This window comes from Triticum urartu, chromosome 7, assembly GCF_003073215.2.
Source record: "Triticum urartu cultivar G1812 chromosome 7, Tu2.1, whole genome shotgun sequence".
In the NCBI taxonomy this organism is placed as follows: domain Eukaryota; kingdom Viridiplantae; phylum Streptophyta; class Magnoliopsida; order Poales; family Poaceae; genus Triticum; species Triticum urartu.
Genome location: NC_053028.1, coordinates 858,148 through 877,331, shown reverse-complemented (window position 1 = coordinate 877,331; position 19,184 = coordinate 858,148).

The window sequence follows — 19,184 nt, the reverse complement described above, 5'->3', positions numbered from 1 at the left end:
ATTGTTAACTATATTTCTCCTTTTGTAATGAGATATAGTAGTCATATCTATATAGATTCTCCATTGACCCTGTAAACCTGGGAAGCTGGCCTCTCAACATCGGGCGATGGAGTGCTTGTTTGGATTTAAAAAGAACGAGCTGACTATTTGGGCGTGGGAACCGGGCAACTTGTCGTTATCATATGATGATGCTCAGCTTGTTCAAACAACCCATGAGAAACAAACACATCATCACGCACGGGACTTGACTTGCCATTGTTTTCTTCATGTTTTCTTTCTTTACTGAGAAGAAGATGTGGATGGTGGAAGACCTACAACACCATGAATATGTGAACCGCCTGCTTTAATAATTTTAGAAAAAATACACTGAAAGGGACCGGCTGCCATTTCTGCTCCAAAGACAAAGAAAACGACGTCTACGAAGCAAAATGTCTACAGCAAGCCACGAGACTTAACTAGTTGCCTTCTTTTGGTCGTTTTTTTTTCGGGGGAATTTTGATTCATTCCTACCTGATTTTGATGTAGGGTAAAATATTGCGACACCATGAACGCGAGGCAGCTCCAGCGGTCGGCTTCAATTGAGAAAAAACTCGAGCCAGCTCGCTACGATGAAAATTGCTTATACTCTTTTTTCTACCGAGGCATGAAAAGAACAGGGAAATCGCATCCTCGAACACTTTATCTCTAGAATACCCTTCGTCTATATGCTAGTATTACTTCTTGGGTGGAGACAAATTATTCTGCTCCAGACTCGACTATTTTTTGTTTTTCTATGGATGATGTAATCCATAGTTAAATACCTCCTCCATCCCACAATGTAACTTGCTTTAGCATTTGTCCTAGTCAAGCCTTTTTAAGTTTTACCATGTTTATAGAAAAAAATTCTAACATTTATGACACCAAATTAGTAGTATCATTAGATCCATTATCAACCATATATATTTTATATTGTAAACTAATTTTTATTTCACACATCATATTTTTATAGAAATTAATGGTCAAAGTATCACCGTGGAGACCATGTCAATATCAGAAGTTGATTTATATTTTTGAAATGGATGTAATAGTAAACATGATTCGATAGGGGGAAAATTCTACAATAACACAATGAGCAATAGGGCATCTTCCTGACCACCTTCTTCAATAAAAGAAATGAGGTGGCTGCTACTAAGCTCTAAACAATTTCTGCTTTTTCCCACCGAAGATAATGAAGGGACATGATGCCAAAGAGGGTTGATATGTCATCTTTCACCTAGCCGCATGATTTTTTTGTAAGTTTGATTCATTCCTGACAATGAAAGAAAATCACATCATCGGACACCTATACCGCTAGACTAATTAATTGTAAGTGGAGTGCGCTCGAGACTTGACTTGTCAAGGTCTTATTGTTATTTCTTTCAACTTTGTAGTCCACGGGTAAATAATGAACCCGGTTTTGATAGGGGTGGAGTTCTATAACACCATCAAACAATGGGGTGTCTGTGTCTCCCCGACCAATGACTTAAATAAATAAAAAAATTCAGAAACTAATACTACATACGACCTCCTCTCGATTTTACTAGACCCACATGTTAGACCAATAAATATGAGTTGTGTGCTACAAAAAATGTATCACTGAAAACTTCTTTTGAATACAAATTTAGTAGTACTTTTTATGACATATTTTTTTGTTGGTCAAATTGGTTGGCCTCAAAGTATGTGGGGCCTTTGTAAACCTGAAAGGAGGGAGTAACCAAACAATGAAATTGAATTCGATGGGGTGGTATTTTACAGCAAACCCCGAGCAATCAGATGCCCACCTGACAACTGAAAATGACTTCAACAATAAAAATGATACCTTGAAAAGACACACTAATGAAATTGCAATGAAAAAATTATAAATTGGGCGCCTCCTGAATGACCCTAGCTTTATTACGCAAAAGAATGATCCTACCTTTTTCGGAAAGGAGGATGACCTCATGCCTGTGCATCGATTGATGCACATATCAATACTATGCTAGTCAAAGCCAAGTATTGCTGCCAATAAATTGGCTTATAAAAAATAAAGAAAACCCAAGACCATCCAATTTGGACATGCCTTGCAGTAGTCTCTCCACAATCCTAACACGAACCCTATGACCATGGACCATAATCCACCGGTCTCTAGATTGGAGGTTGCCGTGAAGAGGGTGTCCCATGAGTCAAAGCAAGGAATGAAGGAGTTCATCGCCGAGATTGTTAGCATCGGTCGTCTCCGTCACCGCAACATCGTCCAGTTACTCGGTTATTGTAGGAGAAGGGGTGAACTCCTGTTGGTTTATGACTATATGTCAAATGGTAGCCTTGACAGGTATCTGCATATCCAAGGACAAGGAGAGGATGATAAACCCATTCTAGATTGGGCTCGGAGATTTGAAGTCATCATAGGTGTTGCGTCTGGCTTATTCTACCTTCATGAGAGGTGGGAGAAAGTTGTCATCCACCGAGACATCAAAGCAAGCAATGTGCTTCTTGATAGTGAAATGAACGGGCGCCTGGGTGATTTCGGCCTCTCGAGATTGTATGAGCATGGCACTGATCCACAAACAACACGCGTTGTCGGCACCATGGGATATTTTGCTCCGGAGCTCGCGCGCACCGGTAAGGCAACACCTCTAACATATGTGTATTCATTTGGCATTTTCATTCTCGAGGTAACTTGTGGACGAAGGCCTATTATCAGCAACAATCTCAACCATGTAGAGGTAGAAGAGGATCATTCAGAGATACTAGTTGACTGGGTTTTCGAGCATTGGCGCAAAGGGTCACTCGCAGACACACTGGACAGAAGACTACAAGGCCGCAACCACAACCCTGATGAGGTATGTCTAGCGTTAAAGATAGGATTGTTGTGTGCACATCCATTTGCCAATGTAAGGCCCAGTATGCGGCAAGTCATGCAATACCTCGACGGTGAGACGCGGCTCCCAGAGTTGATGCCGATAAACTTTAGTTATAGCATGATGGCCGTAATGCAGAATGAAGGTTTTAGCCAGTACACATGCAGCAATGGAACGATGACCTCCACCCTCTCAAGTGGAAGATGATCTCTAGTTAAGATTCGGCTGCCATCTCTGCTTCTTCTCAGTTCTCAGCTTGACTTGAATATATATGGGTAATACTTGTAAACAGTTCTAGAGTTTCTACTTTTGTGAAATTAAAAGGAGTGTCAGGGAGTGTATAAGCTAACCCAGTCAGGGTACCAGGTGAAGAATTAACAAATCGTTGCAGTCTATCCAGGCTTTGAATGTTTAGAAGAATTCAGACATTCTGAACTTTCTGATACAAATACTGAATGCCTTCTATTTGAAGAACTATAGTCACTCCCTCCGATCCATATTATTTTTTACTCAAACGGATGTATATTGCATTGAAATACGTTTAGATATATCTATTTGAGCAACAAGTAATAAGGATCAGGGGGAGTAATCATTTTCTGCTAAAATGAATGATACAATAACAAACACTTAACTTCATGGCATTAGAGCAGTAACCTAGGTTAGAAGGTAAAATTCACAAATAAAAAAATCACAAATATGCTTCACATTACGTTTTTCAATTTTGTGTTTTTTTAAAAAATCATGATTTTTCCCCGAATTCTTGAACATTTTTTAAAGTTCTTGAACGTTTTTAGAAATCTATCAATTTTTTTATTCGACCAATTTTTACAAAACCAAAAAAGGCAGTGGTCGTATATTCCCACGATTGGAGAAAGAAAAGCTACGACGGATCCTATTTGGCGCGCGACCAGGCACGGGAGCTCCTGTCTGACGCTCGTTAGCGTCAAGCAGAGGTGCGTTCGCTGAAGGTAGACGCTGATGGGCCGGCCCATTTGAAGGTCTGGAGCTCGAGCGCCTAAGAAAAAACGCCAAAAATATCCCGCAACAGCAGGAGATCGAACCCATTACATTCCGCTCCGGAACTCTAGAATCTAACCAGTTGAACTGATAACTTCTTCTGGTTCGGAGGCAGCGCGAGTTTTTAATGTACCAAACAACTTCTGAAAATTTTCGAACAATTCAAGAAAATCGAGAACAAAAATAAAAAATTCTGAACAATTTTTGACAAACGTGAAATTACGGAAAAGTTGAACAAAAAATTCGAAAAAACTTTTCAAACGTGAACAATTACGGTAAAGTTGAACACAAAATTCGAAATTCCAAAAAGAATAGTTTTTTTAAATATACAATGAACATTTTGTAACATATGCTGAACAATTTTTAAATACATACTGAACATTTTTCTGATATATCTCGAACAAATTTAAAATATATATTGAACATATCTATAATGTACGCTGAACAATTTTAAAATACACACTGAACTTTTTTGTGATATATCCCGAACAAATTTAAAATATACATTGAACCGTTTTGTAATGTACGCTGAACAAATTTTGAATTGTGAACAAAATTTAAAAACCGTGTGTTTCTATGAAATTATGAAGAAAATAAGGGATTTTTAAACTTTTTTGAAAACTAAGGATGAAAAAAATACGAAAAAAGAGAAAGAAAAAGAAACAGAAACCGAAACAGAATTTAAAAAACAGAAACAAAAATAATAATAAAGAAACAGGAAAAATCAGAAAACCGGCAAAAGAGTATAAAAAGGAAAGAAACCGGTTTAGGGAACATTCTAGAAGGTTCCCAAAACCGGTTTGCCTGGCAACGCTTGAATTCGCGAGGTGGGCCGGCCCGTAGTGCGCAGCTCCTCCCGCCGGCCCATTACCGGATTTCATCCCCACCGGTTTTGGGGAACGCTCTAGGACCTTCTCTGAATCGTTTTTTCTTCCCTTTTATTTTTATTTTTTCGTTTTGTTTTATTTTTATTTCCTTTTCTTTTTTGTGTCCATTTTCTTTTTTTAGTTTCCCTTTTTCTTCCTTTTCCACTTTTATTTCTCTCTTGTTTTATTTTCATTTTCAATTTGCGAACATTTCCAAATTAGTGAAATTTTCTGAAATCGTGAACATTCTTTGAAATCATAAACATTTTTTAGAATGCATGAAGTTTGTTTTGAATTGCGGACATTTTTTTAATTCATGAACAGTTTTAATAAATCATGATTATTTTTAAATTCACGAATACTTTTTAAAATCAGCATAAAAAATTGGAACACATGAACAATTGTTTCGAGCCGGTGAACATTTTTTGGAATTCAGGAACATTTTTTTACGAGTATTATTTTGAGTTCATGCATACTTTATGAATTAGCGAACATTTTTTGAATTTGTTGAACATTAGTTGAAGTTTGGGAACAATTGTAGAAATTCCCGAACATATTTTTTTAATAATGTGAACAGTTTACGTAAATTCATATAAATTTTCTAAAGAGAGGAACATTTTTCGAATCCATGAGCATTCATCATTTTCTTTGAATAGGCGAAAAAAATTCAAAATCACGAGCATTTTAGAATTTTCCGAGCTTTTTAAAAATCATGAACATTTTTCAGAATTCACAAACATTCTATCATTTTTACACTTTTATCAAAATTTGCCTTTTATTTTAAACTTAAGTTTTTTGAAATCCTGCATTATTTACAAAAGCAAAAAACAAATAGAAAATAGAAATGAAAAAAGGTGGGCATCTCGCCCCGTACATGAGCCGGCCCATAAGGTCATAGGGTGAGCCGGGGGGGGGGGGAGCTACATCTCGGCCGGCCACGTCGCGAACATTAAAATGGTAAAGGCGGTGGCCCAAGCCATACCCACATATGCGATGAGTGTTTTCAAATTCCCAAAGAAAATTTGTGAGGGTATCACTGATGCAATGTTGCAGTATTGATGGGGAGATGAGGATGATCGTCGGAGAATGCATTGGTTCTCTTGGTGGAAGATGTGTATACCGAAAGAGAGGGGTGGCATGGGATTCCGAGATGTCCATTCTTTCAACCTTGCCATGCTAGCTAGGCAATGTTGGAGGCTCATTGAGAACTTTGATTCCCTTTGTGCAAGAGTACTTCGAGCTAGAGATTACCCCTCTGGTGACATATTAAACTGCACCTTGAAGAAAGGGTCTTTATTTGTGTGGCAGAGTATCTTTGCAGGGATTCAAACTTTCAAGAAGGGAAGCATTTGGAGAGTGGGAGATGGTGTAAAGATAAACATTTGGGAAGATTGTTGGATTCCTAATAGTCCATCAAGGAAAGTAATTACGGTGCGCGGTAACCGGGTTTTGACATATGTCAATGAACTGATAGATCCCGCCTTCGGTGAATGGGATGAATTGCTTGTGCGTGATAATTTTTGGCAAATCGATGCAGAACGAATTTCACAAATCCCACTTGCACACCATGAAGAGGAGGACAATATCGCCTGGCATTTTACAAAAAGTGGAACATTTAGTGTACGGTCAGCATATCATGTCGAATGGGATGATCGGTTTGGAAGTAAACTACAAAGTGAAGAGGGACAAACCAGTTCGCTCAACCATCCAGTATGGAAAAAGTTTGGAATCTGAAACTACCGGCGAAGATAAAGATTTTTGTGTGGATGTGATTGCACAATACGATTCCTTTCCTTTGTACACTCGCCAACCGCCATGTAGGTAATACTACTAAATGCCCTTTATGCAAAAGCAGTGCCGAGGATATTAAACATGCACATTTCACATGTGGCCGGGCGAATAATATATGGAGAGAGTTGGGCTTGCATGAAATAATAAAAGAAGCCTTGGTGGTGGACCAATCAGGTGCAAAGGTGCTTGAGTTCCTGTTGTGTGAAAATAAATACTAGTGCACCTTCTCTGATTGCATTCAAATTCCTGAGATAGTTGCATCTACGTGTTGGTACTTGTGGTGGCAAAGAAGAGAAGTTGTGAGAGGAGAATAGGTGCAGACAATTGACCGCACAGTTCTGGCAATACACGCCTTATCCCTGAGCTTTGTTCGATCAGCAAGGCTGCCAGAGGTACATGATCGCTTGAATGAATGGAAGAAGCCACCATCAGGATTCCAAATCCTTAACGTGGATGCATCCTTTTCTGACGAGGAAAACTCTGGTTCATGTGGAGCTGTGGTACATGACCACCTGGGAGGTTTTGTCGCTACAACAACTGCTTGCATGGAACATGTAGCCGATGTGGTTTCGGCCGAATTAGAAGCGTTGCAGCAAGGGCTAATGCTCATTCAGAGCCTTGGGTGTGCCAACATAATTGTCCAAACTGATAATGTGACCGTGGTAGAGGCGTTGAATTTGAACGAGGGTTACTCAATGATTGCAGCACCAATACTTAATGAATGTCGAAGTCTACTTTTGAATTTCAGGAAGGTACTTGTTGAACAATGTAACAGGGAGTCAAACATGGTTGCTCATGAGCTTGCTAGGTTTAGGAGGAGTAATCCACCAACTTTGTGGTCGAATACACCTCCTAGCTTTATTATTCCTTTGTTAGCAGATGATGTAAGTTTGATTTGAGTTAATAAAGCTAGCCATGAAGGCCTTTTCGTCAAAAAAACATTAAAATGGTAATAAATGAATAAAAAGGGAGCTCACAGGGGTTTTGACCCCAGTTGTCCTTAATAGTTTGTTGTGGTGCGTCGAACTATTGACATAGTAATACGGCGCGACCTTCCTCAGTTTTATTTGTTTTTTACTCTTTTCTATTTTTCCTTCATTTTTATTCAGTTTTCTCTGGGTTTTTTCTTTTTTCTTATTTTCTTTTGTTTTGGGTTTGGTTTTCTTATTCCTCTCTGGCTTTTATTGTTCCTTTTTTTTCTTCGGTTTTTTGTGTCTTTCTTGGATTTCAAGGCTTTTTGTTATTCTTTGTCTCTGTATTGATTTTTAATGTTTTATCATTCTTTTTGCATTTACTTTTTCGGTTTTACTTTTAGTTTTCTTTTTTTTCTTTAGTTTCTTTTCCGGTATTCATTGTTTTTAGTATTTTATTTTCTTTCTTTTTGGTTCATTCTATATATTTTGTATATGCCAAGAGTAGTTTCCAAATACACGTTTGACATTTTTACAACATGATTTTGATTTTTTTTAATACATGGTCAACATTTTTCTATACAATTACAAATTTAGCATTTTATAAAACTGTTTTTATTTTTTCTTTTAGTGTTTATTCTAAAAAAATTGTATCTGTCACGAACATTTTTCAAATACACATTGAACATTTTTCAAAAAGAGTTTAACATTTTCTGAATACATGCCAACATCTTCTATATACCTATTTTGAGAATTCTTGATTAACATTTCATATGATTGTTTTACATTTTTCGAATGCAACATTAGCATTTCTTAATACATGATCAACATTTTTTCTATGCACATTTTTTATATGTTTTAAATACAATGATAACATTTTATTAACACATGGTCAAAAAAGTTCTATGCACATGTCATTTTGTATATGGTTGATTAAGATTTTTTTTTCTCAAATGCAATACGGACATTTTTTTAATACATGGTTAACATTTTTTGTATACACACCTGACATTTTCCCAAATGCTTGATTAACATTTTTAAAATACTTACCTTTTCGAATGCTTGATTAGCATTTTATATACATGATCGAAAAATTGCATCTTTTTTTAATACGTGATCAACAATTTTTCTATACATGTTCAACATTTTTCGGATGCTTGATTAATACATTTCAAATACTTCTTCAATATTTTCAAAATGTGTTTGTAGAGATTATTTTTGTAATTTCTATATTTATAATATTTTAAAGTATAAATAAAAGAAGAAAAATAAAGCAAAAATGTAAACGGTGCCCTTCAGCACTCCTGGGCCGGCTCATCTCGGTGCCCTTCAGCGAGGGTTCCTCCCCTCTTGCTGAACGCGAGATATAGGGGCGCCCGGGAATGAGCACTCGTTGTCTTTGCAGCGCGTCATGTGGCAAATAGGAGGTCCCCTTAAAAACATGTTCGTGACATTTGAAAATGTTCAAGAATTGCAAAAATGCTTGTGACATTTTTTGGAAATTTATTATACAATATAAAAAATTGTGTAACTTACAAAAAATGTTACGTACAACAAAAATGTTTCATGACATTTCAAAGGAATGTTCACGCATTTCAAGAAAATATTGTTGTATATTTGTAAAAAAAGTGTTTATACATTGTAAACAAATGATTGCGTAGTTTAAGGAAAACTGGTTTGTATCATTCAAAAATATGTTGAATGTGTATTTGAAAAATTGTTTAAATGTACATAAAAAATATTCACAATATTTGAAAAATATTTATACAATGTAACAAATGTTCCAGTAATTTTTGAAAATAAATCATACCATCAAGAAAGGCTCTGCTATAATTCCATACACTCAGTATGCTCTAGAATGCTCTACTATAAGTTGCACCTAGACTAAGCTCCATACACTCTAGAAACCTACATTTGCACACTTGTTTCTCTAGAACCACTTTAAATATATTTGGTCATGCTCAAGTAGACATCAACGTAAATACAACATGTAATTTGTTATATAGTATGACACAGGAGGCACATGATAATCAATTCATATTGCAACTGTGAATGTGCTTTCTGCTTTGATTAACAGTGTACAACCTAAAAATTCTGATTTTGATTTAAATACTGGGAATCATGCGTGCCTCACCAAAGTGAAAATAAAATCTTCACCAAAGTGAGAATGTGAGGCTTATCGTTGACAAACCATGTACGCTTGTTGTAAACATTGTTGTAGTGGGGGCGGTTTGCAATGCAGACGACTCCATCAAGAAAAATTGATTCATTTGTATCTCTTATCCAGGCTCCCTCTCCTACATCTCCATATCCCTTGTAATAACACATTTATTTACACTTAATTTTATAGCACGATAAGATGTATATATAAAAGTATAATTTGATATGTTTGTTTTCAGCTTTTTTATATGATGATATAAAAACATGAACATTCATAGGAATATTTTCAGGTTTTATATATATCTAAGGTGTATATTCTTTTCATCTAAACAATTACTTTAATGAACAATACATGTTAACATAACAAATAACTAAAGCTAAGCATGAACTAAAATATTTACCAAAAAAGAGGAATACCTATGATATAATTATGGATTTCGCTACTGTAATTTCTGCCAAGTTATTTCAATTCTCCACAGTTTCAATTTTGTATAACAATTTTATGCAAAAACAATTATGAAAAAACATGCACCAACAATTAAATGATAATTGCAAACAAAAACGTTTATTATACTTCCACAATTTCATATTTTACCATGGATGTGCTAGCCGATTCCACCGGGTATGGGTAGATTCTTGGGTCCATGTTGTCGTGTGTGGTAGGGTAGAAAAAAAGGAAATGCAACAGTGTCAGTTCTGCTTCATGTCACCTACCTACCCCTACGAGAAGGTTTGCACTCCTATCATATATGTAACATAAAAAAGGAGCCATCTCATACATAATTCTTTTTTAATTTCACGTAGATTTGCTAGCAAGTTCCACTACATCCAAGATCGATTCTTAGCTCCATGCCATCGGTCAAAAGACGGTGCACTAAATCATGTGCCATTGGCAACATACACTAATTGGCTCTTGAATGGACAAGAACGTTTGGTCTATTGGTGTATATACACCCTATATGGGAAAATTAGTAATTAAATCAAAAAAATTAAAAAATCTGAAAATATTTTTGAAATGAACTTGACCCTCCATTGTATTTGTAAAAAATTCAACAAAAAGAAAAAGGCCGTTGACTTCTTAAAAAATACAAAATTTTCGACCAAAATAGTGTAAATAGTGACTTATAATAGCAATACATTTTATTTTTCGCCCTGAAGTCAATGCTTGTTTTTTATTCATGAAAATTTACATACCGGTGCAAAAGTAAGTCAAGTTTATTCTAAAAAAGATTTAATTTTTTATTTTTTTTCTAGATCAGGTGTATATATACACACACACGAACCAAAGGGCATTTCCCGCTCTAGAATGCTCTACCGAGTTGCACCTAGACTAAGTTTAAAACCGTATAATCTAGAACCCTACGTTATCTACACTCATTTTTCCATGACCTCTTTCTAGATATTTGTTTGCTCTTACATGGATGTGAACATATATAATGTAAAGGCAACACTTAATATGCTACATACTTCGGCTAAGAAAATATATAAGAAAGTTGCACGGATAACCAAGTCATATCGTAAATCAAGACATGGTTTCTATTTTTGTTTAATTACAATGTGCGGCCTTTGTTCAAAAAACGTGGTGCCTTGGGCATACCTTAAAAAGAAATTAAGTTATATAAAAATCGATGTTGTTTCAAATTTTCAGATAGCGAGTTTAAAGTTGTATGTGTAGAGGTGTCACAAAACAATTTCCTAATTAACTTACTATCATTTTATTGGGTTTTATACGTATAATTAATGGTTAATCATACATTTTGGATATTATATTAATGTATAAAGTCATATGATTTTGTGAAATTAAAGAACTAAGTTAGAATATTGCAACATGTAGACAACACTCCAGTGAATTTCATTCTCTTTCATAGTATGTGGCAAATAACTTATGAATATGAATTTTATTTTTGACAAACTATATACTTATGTTGTAATCATCGTTATTGTGAGAATGGTTTGCAATGTAAACAACAACGACGGCAAGGTTTCATCTACGAGTGAGGATCTGACATCCATGTGGTGTGGTGCCGCACATTTGTGGTTCATTGGGTGCAAATCTAACAATAATGTGCTAAATAAATTCAACGCAACATAATGACGTGAAATTAGGCAAAGAGTTGCTGTCTAGTACCTCTTGTGCATGAGCTAGTATATCAACTCGTACTTTTACATGCAAATTAAATGGTCATAGTGGTCATGTACTTCCAACATGCTCTACAACGACTCACTGCTGAAAATTGGAAAAGAAAAATAGTGATTATTTGCAGAATTTTATACTGTTGAAATTTTGGTTTTTCGCTACAGTCATTTTTCCAGTGATAAAGGTTCCAGTCTAGTATGTTTTGTGCAGGAGTTAATACAACAGCTCATACTTTTACATGCAAGTTAGATGGGGCCATAGGCCGGGTGTTACTCATAATGCTTTGTATCCGCTTGATACTATATTATGAGATAATAAAACTACCCTTTATCGAAAAACATTCTATTGTGATTAAATGTCTGTACTGTGTATGCACTTACCTTGCCTCTGCTGCTCATACCTCTATGTCAAATGGAGGTACCACGCTAATTAGGTTTTAAGGAATCACCATTGGATCAGGTGGGGAGAATGGATGGAGGGGTGGGGTAGTGCACTCATGGACACGGGATGATTTCTGTTCATCCATCTGCATCTATTATCTAAGCATCTCCTCTTACACCTCCCTAATGCCACTAGATAAGTTATCATAATAAAGTGTGGAATAAACATCACTCGTCTCCTCCATAATGGCTACTAGTTGAGTGTATGCACACTGGCACGAACATTGAAATTAGACATTGACCAAACATCACTATAATTTATGACACGTATGTCACGTGTAAATTATGACGATGTTCTGATAAATAAAAAACCGACTTATTGGTACAATTTAAACAAAATCAAGGTAACATATCTTGGCTATGTTGCAATAAATATGACGACTACAAAAACTTTTGTTTGGTTCATCCTTTGGCTAAGGAAATGAACCGAAAAATTGCATGAGACACGACTGGGTCACAACCTATTGTTCACATAATGTATGGTCTTGGACATAACTCCAGCCATACTTCAAAATTTGAACAACCAGTTCTAATTTAGACATTTAGATATGGTTTCTGAAAATCATATGTATAGATTCGTGCCAAAAGATTACCGTTCTAATGGGTTTTATATTGTTTTCCATCATATTTGTATTGTGAGGGTTATGTCGACGTCCATAATGTCATTGTTCTGTGAATTGAAGGACTAGTTTAGAAAATTCAGCCATATGCAGAGCCACTCAAAGTGAGTTGAACGATGTTTCTCGATGTATGAGGCAAGACACTCGAGCATGTGAGCTTCCCAATGTCGGTAGATGAGTGGTTAACAACATACATGGCTAAGATTGCCAGGGTTCGCTCACTCCTCCTATCTTCTCAGGTCGTCTCCTTCTCCATCTCCTCTCCGATCATGTCCTGGTCTGAGATTGCAACCAAAGATAGAAACATATAACACTCATCCTTCTATGGTGGTGACTATGGACAACACATATGATGTAGAAGCTGACCCCTACATCATCGAATATGGCTATTAGTGGTCACTTTTATTGGGTATTAATTACGTCCAGGTACACCTAATAACTATCCGCATATTGTATACATCCATAGAATGAATTATGAGACTTGTCCACAAACCATCTCTGCAACTAGTGCCAAATAAAACTAACTAGCGATGTAACATCAATGAAATGTTTGGAGCTGACCACCGGTGCTCAGATTCAATAGTTATTGAAATGATTTGACATACTCCATCTGCGTTCATGACACCACTGGAGTGAACTTATAGTGTGGGATTGTACCATCCATATTAAGAAGAAAAAGGCCCCCCTGCTTTATATATAAAGCCACCATCATCAATAGTTCGATACAAATGCACGCCACACACACACACAAGGCTGGATACATAGACGTTGAATATCATCCACATATTATAACCCTCAAGTGCCTATGTAGAAGTCCTGGTCATGCCGCCACGACTGACATGCCATCCAAATTCACAGTAGCCTCGCAATAGCTAGTCCGCAGTTGGTGGCAGAGACTGTGAGTCGTGTTGCTTCAGCTTTGGCATGGTGATTTTGTAAATTTCTCAAGGACATTCCTCAAGACATGATCAACCACCAGTTGAACTTCCTGATGTTTTGCCACTCAACCCATTGCCAATACACCATGCAAACCTTGAGTGTGCGGACAAACGGAAAACATGGAAAAAAAATCTTGGGTTGTGAGCTCTTCTGAGACGATTAATGATAAAAAACTTGATTAGTGTTTGGCGGTGTTTCAGCCTACTAGATGTGTGAGTATTTTACACAAGTCTGATGTCCCACAGATCCTAACATTCATAAGCTTTAACCATGATGAAACAAGATTAGAAAAATAGCTTCATGGTCAGTTGATGCCCTCCGTTGTGCTACAACTGATTTCACTTCATCTGGCAATATGGCCAAGAGTTCCTCCCTACCGGATGTCTTGGTATGCACGACAAGTTTTTATTACTAAATGCTGGGATGCTATTAATCAGTTGAACATAGAACACAAAAATAATAATTAAGCATAGTACATTAGATCGAACAAACCGAAATAAACATGACCACCAAAGAGCCCGCGGTAACTAAAAGCTATATCAAGGCTCTCCGAAGTGTGTCATCTCTTAGTATATCCATATATAAAGTAAAGCATATTCTTCTCCTTTGTTCCCGAGTTTAGTTTTGTGTCTGGACTAGACTCGGTCACTGAGGTGTAATCAAATCGAGTAGAAATAAACAAGGTGTCATGGAATTGTCACGGCAGATGTCCTAGCAAAAGGACTTAGTCGTAGGGCCATCGCAACTAGGAAGCTTAAAGGGGTTAATCGGGACAAAGGACACGAGAGGTTTTATACTAGTTCGGCCCCTTACGATGAAGGTAAAAGCCTACGTCTAGTTGTGTTGGAATTGCTGGGGTTTCGATGACCAGGGAGCGAATACGCTTTGCCTGGCTTCGAGTTGTTTCTTTCCCTAAGCCGCCGCCGGGTCGTTCCCTTATATACACGAGTTGACGCCTGGCGGCCTACAGAGTCCCGGCCGGTTCATAAACGTGTCTGGCTTGGTGACTTCTTTATATGCCTTTCTTTACAAGTCTTTCTTTACATACGGCAGTTTACAATATTGGGCCTTAAACCGCCTCTGGGCTTAGGCCTTCTATAAGTCTTAATAAACTATCGCCTTGAATGTTACTGGGCTTCTTTCGTAACCCGCCATTAGGGTTGACCCGGCCCCTCCTGGGCGGGTCTTACCTGGTAGCTATATTCCCAACATTAGGCCCCAGGTTGACTTTGAACTTTGTTCTTTGTCAATCTTCAATACTTAGACGAAATTCATCTTCCTCTCTCTGTAAAAATTCTGTAACCCGCCATGACGTCATCTTCTGAAAACACAAAAAACTGTTATGACGTCATCCTCAACGGATCTTTATCTTTTAATGTCTTCCGAGAATCGAGGCGTCCGTTTAGTTGGATAATCATTATTTGGGTCTTCCTCGATTTTTGCGCCTGCCTATTCGCTTATCTCCTTATAAATAGGCATGCCCCGGTCTTCCTCATTCTTCTCTTTCTTCGTCTTCTTCCTCTCACAACCCTGCCGCTGCTCGAGCTCCGCCGCCGTCGCAGAGCACCTCGTGTTCGTCGACCTTGGCCGCTGCATCAACCGGAATCGGTCCAGAGAACGGCGGCGACTCTCCGCGGAAGATTCGTGGCTGTAAGTGTTTGCCCTCCTGTTCCTCAGATCCGCATTAGGGTTTCTAGGTTTTCTGCGTGTTCTTCATAGTTCATCTCAGTTTCTTCGTAGTTCTTCCACTGCAGCTTCTTCTTGATCCAAAAAGAATATATACTCGTGCGGTAGTTGTTTTGTGCCCATCCTTGATACCAGTAGATTCCTTCTCTTGGTACAAAAAGCCTCATTAGAACTCACGAACTCATCTGTGCTAGATTTTTAGGTCTAGAATATTTCCATTTCGAACGGCCATTTGATCCAGAATAATATCAAGAAGTTATGAAACTTGTTTGTCTCAACACTTAGCCAATTCTGTTGCTGGTATTTCTCAAGTATCTGTAGTTATGGCGGCTTATGGCGCCGGCTCACTTTTTCCTTTATATGGCATTAGCCCTTATGTAAGCCGCTATTACTTATCTGTACCATCATTATCTTAACTTTTATTTTCATTATTGGATTAAACCGGCACATCACTTTCCTTTCAGTCTGTTTTTCATCATGCCGTCCAAAGCACCAACTGTCTGCAACTGGGTCCCCTCCACAGTAATTGAGGATAATTTGAAGGAATTCTTCACCATAGGATTTTTTTCAGGGAAGAATGTTATGTCCTACCGTGCACCTGACCCGGACGAGGAACGGCCCAATCCTAAAGACGGTGAAGTCATTGTCTTCTCTGACCATATGAATCGGGGGTTTTCACCACCCGGCTTGTTGAGGATATAACCACTAAGGGTAAACCGCCCAGGAGGGGCCGGTTCACCTTCACCTATACTGAAGCCCAAGGAAACCCAGAAGATGGCGCTTTACGGATGAGGCTTAGAGGCCCAGAGCCCGCAGGCGATTTAGGGCCCATGATAGTAAACCGCCATGATTGTATAAACTTGCATTGTAAGATAAGAAAGAAGAGACCGAGGCGGACACTTGTATGAGCCAGCCTCGGGACTCTGTAGACCGGCCGGGGTCCTCCTGAGTATATAAAGGGGTGACCCGGCGGCGGTTCAGGGACAGAAAACAACAACTCGAGAGCCAGACAAAGCGGATCCGCTCCCTGGCCTTCGAAACCCTAGCAATACCAATCACAACTAGACGTAGGCTTTTACCTTCATCGAAGGGGCCGAACTAGTATAAAACTCCCGTGTCCCCTTGTCCGGTTTAACCCCTTCAAGCTAACCCGTAGCGATGGCTCCACGACTAAGTCCTTTCATGAGGACATCTGCCGTGACAATTCCACGACAATTGGCGCCCACCGTGGGGCTATCGCACGATGGTTTTGAGTTCTTGAAGGGCAGCTTCGATGGACTCAAGGGATACGCCATGGGCCGGATGACGAAGAGTCGCCGTGGAAAGCTCTACATCGACAACGCAGGATGGGGTCCCGAGGCCGATTCAATCGAATACGGGTAACGGGTCCCCTTTGGTGGGATTCACGTCTTCATCGACAAGATCGACGAACCGGCCCCGAGCCGGACACCTGCACCGACATCATCGAAACGGCTCGGCGTGCAAGGTCTTCACCGGTTCAGCCTGAGACAAGGCATGTTTTCGTAGGTGTCGTCCATGGTTTGCAGTATGAGGAGGAACCGGTCTCCGATGGAGAAACCGTAGTCCGCAGTGGTGACGAATCTTCTAGAGAAACCGAATCGCTTTACCAGTTGCAGGACGGCCGGATTGAGGGAGGATCCGAGGGCAACAGTATTCCGGATTCCCCCGGTCTGCCAAACCGGGCCGCCGTCTTCATGGCCGGCACACGACTAGCGCCTCATTCATCTACCGCCATAGCAGTGCTCTCCGGTTCAACGACGACCACGCCAGCAGGGGCAGGAAGCTCGGCGCCACCTCCGGCCCAAGTCTTGTCTGATTTGTTTGACGCTCTAGCGTCACTGATGTCCGCGGAAGTAGACGCAGCAGCCAGGGATCAACACGATGCGGAGATTCTAAAGGTGAAAGATCAGATAGCCCAGGCTAAAGCGAACCTAGTAGCAGAAAATGCCAGGATGGCTACAGAGCGGGCCGAGTTGGAAGCACAGGCTTATCGGATTAGGCTGGATCAGAATGCTTCGGAAGAGGTCATGAGAAGAAGGTACTGATCACGTCTCCCGTCGGTTTATGAGCCGCAGAATATTTTCAACATGCCAGGTGCAGGAGCTGATAACCTACCCGCGCCAAACCGGGCGGGGGCACCGGGAGCGGGAGCGCCGGTTCAGCCACGCGCAACAGACCTGCCTCGCCAGAACAACGTCGCACCATCAATGCCGCCCAGGCATTATTCCAACCCGTTGGATAATATTGTAGCTGCCGCTTCGCGTCTGGCGGCCCTCCCGACCGACGGCGAGTCACCAGTTGCAGTGGAAGCGTGTCGGGCCAGGGATCTCCTTCAGACAGCACTAAATCAACAGCAAGCGTATTCACACAGCCGTGAACGGATTCATTCCACTCCCCGTCCAAGCCGGAGTTACAGCAGACACGTGGAAGACAAACCGGCCATGTCCAGTAGCGCGCGCCACCGAAATTCGCCACGGGGGAACAACCCGGCCGGGGGAGGTGCTAACGCGCAAGATGTTGTGGACCACGGCCGCGCACGACGAGAGGCCGAGTTGATAGCTCGACATGAAGCACGGCAACCTACTCCGGTTCACCCCACTGCCTCCATGGAGCCAGGGGTAATGTTCAGTTCCCTAGGGGTACCATGTCTAACTCCCGCATTGCGTAATGTGTGATTGCCCAAGGATTTCAAGGGACCTTGTAAGGTACCAAATTACACCGCCGATTTGCAGCCAGAGGCGTGGGTGGAGAGCTATGAGATGGCCATGGAGATGTTATATGTGGATGAGGCGGTATGTGCTAAATATTTCACCATGATGTTGGAAGGAACAACTCGCACTTGGTTGAAGAGCTTGCCGACCAACTCTATCGGTTCATGGGCCGAATTAAAGCGCCGGTTTATCCAGAACTTCAAGGATACGTGCAAGCAGCCGATGTCAATTGTAGATCTGGCCGCTTGTGTCCAAGGGGAAGGGGAGTCCACGACCCATTGGGTCAAACGGGTCTCGGCGATTTTGCATTCATCAGACCGTATCAATGCAGACACCGCAGTGTTAACGTTAGAGGGCAATTGCCGTTTCAATCCGTTGAAACAGAAGTTGGGAAGGCTCAAATGTCACTGCAACGACATGTCAACACTCATGGCCGCTTTGGTTAAGTATGCCGATTTAGATAATACCAAGGATCCGGATTCAGAGGAGGACAAACCGGAGAAGGGAAAGAAGAACGGTGGTGCAAAAGGGTAGCACCACAACCAAGGAAGCCATGTGAGGGAGTCCTGGATTAGGGGGTGTTCGGGTAGCCGGACTATACCTTCAGCCGGACTCCTGGACTATGAAGATACGAGATTGAAGACTTCGTCCCGTGTCCGGATGGGACTTTCCTTGGCGTGGAAGGCAAGCTTGGCGATGCGGATATTCAAGATCTCCTACCATTGTAACCGACTCTATGTAACCCTAACCCTATCCGGTGTCTATATAAACCGGAGGGTTGTAGTCCGTAGACAATCAACTCCATACACAACAATCATACCATAGGCTAGCTTCTAGGGTTCAGCCTTCTTGATCTCGTGGTAGATCTACTCTTGTACTACCCATATCATCAATATTAATCAAGCAGGAGTAGGGTATTACCTCCATCGAGAGGGCCCAAACCTGGGTAAAACAAAGTGTTCCCTGCCTCCTGTTACCATCCGGCCTAGACGCACAGTTCGGGACCCCCTACCCGAGATCCGCCGAT